Source organism: Notamacropus eugenii, chromosome 1 (genome assembly GCF_028372415.1).
Source record: "Notamacropus eugenii isolate mMacEug1 chromosome 1, mMacEug1.pri_v2, whole genome shotgun sequence".
NCBI classification, from domain to species: domain Eukaryota; kingdom Metazoa; phylum Chordata; class Mammalia; order Diprotodontia; family Macropodidae; genus Notamacropus; species Notamacropus eugenii.
Genome location: NC_092872.1, coordinates 384271945 through 384277935, shown reverse-complemented (window position 1 = coordinate 384277935; position 5991 = coordinate 384271945). Strand labels below are relative to the sequence as shown.

The following is a 5991-nucleotide window of genomic DNA, read 5'->3' as shown; positions in this document are numbered from 1 at the left end:
GGTTTAGGTATCAAAACTATATTTTTATCATAGAAAGAATTTGGGAGTACTCCTTCTTCCAAAATTTTCCCAAATAGTCTATATAATCTTGGAATTAACTGTTCTTTAAATGTTTGACAGTATTTACTTGTAAGTCCATCTGACCCTGGAGAGTTTTTCTTAGGGAGTTCATTGATGGTTTGCTCAATTTCTTTTTCTGAGATGGGGTTGTTTAAGTATTAAATTTCCTCTTCTGTTAATCTGAGCAATTTATATTTTTTAAAGTATTCATTCATCTCATTAAGATTGTCAAATTTATGGGCATAAAGTTGGGCAAAGTAATTTCTAATTATTGTTTCAATTTCCTCCTCAGTGGAGGTGAGTTCACCCCTTTCATTTTTGATATTAGTAATTTGGTTTTCTTCTTTCTTTCTTTTTAATCAAATTGCCCAAAGGTTTATCAATTTTATTAGTTTTTTTCATAAAACCAACTATTAGTTTATTTATTTGTTCAATAGTTTTCTTTATTTCAATTTTATTGATCTCTCATTTGGTTTTCAGTATTTCTAATTTGGTATTTATTTGGAGATTTTCAATGTGTTCTTTTTCTAGCTTTTTCAGCTGTACACCCAAATCATTGAGCTCCTCTTTCTCTGTTTTATTCATGTAGGCATTCAAAGACACAAAACTTCCTCTAAGAACTGCTTTTGCAGTATCTCATAAGATTTGGTAGGTTGCCTCATTATTATCATTCTTTTGAATTAAGTTGTTGTTTGTTTCTATGACTTGTTGTTTTACTCACTCCTTCTTTAGGATTAGATATTTTAGTTTCCCATTAATTTTTGGTTTATCTTATTATGGCCTTTTATTATATATAATTTTTATTGCATTATGATCTTAGAAGAATGAATTAATGATCTCTGCCTTTCTACCCTGGACTGTGAGGCTTTCATGCCCTAGAACATGGTCAATTTTTGTATATGTACCATGCACAGCTGAGAAAAAGGCATATGCTTTACAGGTGGCACATTTCTGTTTCAATTCAATGAATATTCATAAAGCATCTCCTATATAGAAGGCTCTGTGCTAGGCACTAGGAATGACTCAATGGCAAAAATTAAATAGTTCCTGGCATTAGAGACATTACATTATATTGCAGCAATATATCATGAACTGGGTTCCAATCTTGGTTCTGTTACTTACTATCTTACCTTGAGCAAGATGCAACCTCTGTGTGTCTCAGTTTCCCCATCTGTAAAATTAAAAAAGCTAGACTAGATGACCTCTAAGGTCTCTTCCAGCTTCAAGCTATGATTCTATAATCTTGAGTTTATACAAGAAAGATTGAAGAGAGAGAGAGTAGAAGCTACTGTGGTATCAGGCAAGGCTTTACAGACAGAGTTGAGCCTTGAAAAAGATAAGAATTATTTAAGCTGAAGATGAAGAAGAAAGAAATTCTATGTACAAAGGTAGGTTGTGTGAATATAAAGCGATAGGAGATAGACTATCTAGTTCAAGAAAAACTTAGCTCACTTTGGTTAGACTGGTGTTCATGAATGTCAACATAAAATGAATACGAAAAGGCAAGTAAAGGAGAGATTTTGCAGGGTCTTATGTTCTAAACTAAGAAGTTTCTATTTTATCTACAGGTATGGAAAGGATCCACTGAAAGTTTTTGAGCAGGGAATTGCCATGGTCAGACCAGTCCCTTCAGAAGATTATGTTGATAGCTGCATGGAAGAAGAAGGCAATGAAAGGTTAGGGGAGGGCAAGGAATGCTAGAGAAAAAAAGGGAAAGAAATAGAAATCAATGGAAGGGAGGGGAATTTCACCTAAAAGGAAATGGAGAGAGAGACATGGAGACAGAGATAAAGACAGAGACAGAAAGAGAGAGGGAAGGAGGGAAAGAGAGTGAGAACAGGAGGTGGGGAACATTCACTCAGAAGAAGCTGGAGATTGTGGGCAGTATAGAAAAGGACATTTAGAAGGAGTGGTCAGATATCTTCCTCAAGCACCACCTCTGCATTAAATCTTTCGTGATTCTTTATCTCTCCTCGAACTTCCAGTAATCTCCATTCTCCAAATAGCCTACATTTAGCAACTTTGAATTTTTTTGTAGTTTGTATTTATTTAGTATATACTCATATAAATGCATGTTGTTTCCTCTGATAAAATATAAAGTCCTTGAAAAGGACCCACATGTACAAAAATATTTATAGTAGCTCTTTTTGTGTTGGCCACAGATTGGAAATTGAGGGGATGTCCATCCACTGGGGAATGGCTGAACAAGCTGTGCCATATGAATGTAATGGAATACTATTGTGCTATAAGAAATGATGAGCAGGCAGATTTCAGAAAAATTTGGAAAGACTTACATGAACTGATGTTAATGAAGTGAGCAGAACTAGGAGAACATTGTACACAATAAGAGCCACGTTGTGTGATGTCTAACTTTGATAGACTTTGCTCTTCTAAGCCAAACAAGGATCTAAGACAACTCCAAAAGATTCGTGATGGAAAATGTCAGAGAAAGAATTATGGAGTCTGAATGCAGTTGAAAACATGCTATTTACTCTCTTTTTTTGTTTGTTTCTTCTTTCTTATGGTTCTTCTCACTAGTTCTGATTCTTCTTTGCAACATTACTAATGTGAAAATATGTTTAATATGAAAGTATAGGTAGAGACTATATCAGATTGCACAACCTCTTGGGAGGAAGGAGGGGAGAGGGGAAGAATTTTAGAATTTAAAATCTTATGGAAGTGAATGTTGAAAACTTAAAGTAAGTACATAAATTTAAAAAAGTAAAATATAAGTTCCTTTAGGGAAGGGATTGTTTTATAATCTACATTTGTAAATAAAGAACCTAAATATGTGCTGGGACAAATAGCAGGAGCTTAATAAATGTGTCCTTTTAATTGGTCAAAAGTCAGAGATCCAAGATAGAGAAATGGCAAGATAGCCAAGAGAGGAGAAGGTATGTCAGGAAAGGGTTATTAAAAACTGGAAAGAATTTAAGAAGAATGAAGACTAAATAAAGGCAATTAAAACATCAGTGTTAACTGTAGAGAGGTTTCAGTAGAGTGGTAGAAGCCAGATTGCAAGGTACTGAAAACTGAATGGTTGGTGCAGAATCAAAAACATGCCAAGATTATTTTTTCTAGGAGTTTAGTTGTTAAAAGAAGATGAGCTATAGGATGACAGGTTGAAGAATGTATGGTAGGGTTGAGTGAGGATTTTTTTAAGGAATAACGTTTGCCTGAGCATATTTATAGGCAGCTGGGAAGGAAGTTAGGAGTATCAGGTGCTGCCTGTTAGGAAAGAACCAGTTTATAGGGAGAGATGAAAGACAACAAAGTCATTGTATATACCTACTAAGTGTGAACTTAGACAAGTCACTTAATCTAAATCTCACTTTTCCTCCATCTGTAAAACTAGAAATTGTAACATTTGCCCTACTGGCTATTCTCATAGAGTTATTGTGATGATCAAATGGGATAAAAGATGTGAAAATGCTTTGAAAATAATAATGCCTGATACAAATACCAAGTATTACCGTCATTATTAGATACAGAATTTGAACTAGTAACCTTAAGAAACATATAGAGCAGTCAAGTTATCCTAGATGAAGCAGCAGAGAACAAGGTGTGAAGCAGCATATGAGATGCAAATTGAACCACCATCACCTTGACTACCATCTCCCCTAAGACCCTGATGGAGATAGCACAGGACCCCAAATAGAAGAGCCTTGGGAGCTGTAGTGTTGCTCAAACTGTCACCGCTGCTTCTAGTTTAGTCTCTGAAGCCATTATTAATGGGAGAAATCATCATGGAAAAAGGACACACCTTCATTACCTTCAATGGTAAGAATGGAGACATCAAAAGTACCACCTCCAAGGTCAAAGATCAACACACTTCTCTCAGCACCAACCTTTTTGTCCAAAAGTCATAAGCAATAGCAGTTGGCTCATTGATGGTTCAGAGCACATTGAGGCCAGTGATGGTTGCAGCATCTTTAGTGGCTGACGTTGGAAATCATTGAAATAGGCTGCTACTGTGACTATGGCATTTGTGACAGTCTTCCCAAGGTAAACTTCAGCAATTTCTTTCATCTTGGTCAAGACCATAGAAGATACTTCTTCTGGACAGAAACTCTTAATCTCCCCTTGGATCTCAGGCCTGCCTGCATCATTCACTACTACGAAAGGCCAATGCTTCATGTCTACCTATACAACTGCATCATCAAATCTGTGACCAATCAGACTTTTGACCTCAAAAACTGTGTTGGTGGGGTTCATTGAAACTTGATTCTTTGCAGCATCACCGATTAAACATTGTGTGTCAGTGAAGGCAACATAGCTGGGGGTGGTCCTGTTTCCTTGATCATTAGCAATGACCTCCACTTTCCCATGTTGGAAGACTCCCACACAGGAATAAGTGGTGCCAAGATCAATGCCAACTGCGGGTCCCTTCAACATGATTGCTGGGTAGTCAGGGGGCGTAGCTGAACACTGAGGAGAAAGAAGGGTTGCTGCTGTGCTGAGTAGACCTGACACATCTTCATTACTACAAGCAACAGCCACTGACCAATTGTCACTGAAAGGCAGATAAACACAAGACCCCTAGGAATGGAAGCACTGTGCCCTGCTACCAACCACTAATCTTACTTGGCTCCAGACCAGTCCTCACAGCAGTCATCTGGAGAAGCGGCTCCTATAAAGAATGGGTCAGTCATCCCCAACAACAGCCAACCAACTGCCACTCATAGGGAAGGAAAGCCAGTCTAGCTGAAGCAGCAGGGTATCAAGAGGGAGAAATAGGAAGTAATGTGTGGCAAATCACTATCACCTTGATCACCAGCTTCCCTCAAACCTTGTTGGAAACAGCCCAAGATCCTAAACTTAAGAGCTTTTGAAATAGCAGTAATCCTAGTCCAGGTCCCACAGCCATCATCCCAGGAGGCAAAACCTGTGGAGATCTAGCCTGGCAACCATTGTGGCAGGGGCTGCCATATCTATTAAAGACAGAGAAAAGAAAGTTATTGTCACCAAAGTCCTTATCAGTGTTAAATCATTCAACATCAGAAACTGATATGATTTTATCAGTAAAAATGACATTTCTTTAAAGAACTGTCATCTGTTTACCTCCACTCCCTTTCCATCTGACTTGTAGATCAAATTTTCATATATTTTGTCTCCATTACAAAGTGAACGGGGACTGTCTTACTTTACTATTTGTTTCCTCAGCACTTAGCGCATTGTTTTTCATGTAGTAAGTTTTTAATAAATGCTTTATGCACTCATTAACAACTATCAAAATGTACAAATTGGGGGCCACGTCTGTGCTTTTGTTCTAAAGGAATCATCACGTATTGGTGTCTGTCAAAATCTGTCTCCCTGAGAACTGTCATCTTTACACATACTGATAGAAATTTTGTCTCTACTATGAAATAAGATATATGTGTGCATGAGTGAAATCTATACTTATTTGTGCAGAGCACTTGAGGATATTATCTCTGACTTATAGTCAATAATGTTAATAACTAAGGAGACTTCTTAAAGTAAATTGTTTCATTGATAATAGAAATGTCATACAAATTAATGAACTTACTAATTCAGTAGCTGTTTTCTATTTAAATGGAAGAGCCCAAGTTAAGTCAAGTGCCTACCTATGTACAGATATGTATACAAGTATTAGGAGAATTATATATTTATATGTGTGTATATATAAATCAATTGTATCCAAATCACTTGACTTCTCAAAAACCAAGCAACTCTCTTAAACTATGTAAGTTGCCGAACAATGGCCAAACTGCATTGATAGGGGTAATTTCCCTACTTTGGAGCTTCCTAAACCAATGAAATATCAGATATGTCCAAATAAAATATAATATGTGCATCTTGTTAACCATATATATCCATATATGGCTAATGACCAAATATTTTGACCAAATTTACAAAAAAGATCATAGACTTTAATGCTGGAACTTTAGATAACCATCACATTCAAATCCT

The 5991-nt window shown here is 36.6% G+C and overlaps 1 pseudogene; it reads right to left on the bottom strand.

Moving 5' to 3' along the window:
- Nucleotides 1–3788: 3788 nt before the first annotated feature.
- Nucleotides 3789–4455, bottom strand: LOC140517811 (heat shock cognate 71 kDa protein pseudogene; annotated as a pseudogene).
- Between the last annotated feature and the right edge of the window lie 1536 nt (nt 4456–5991).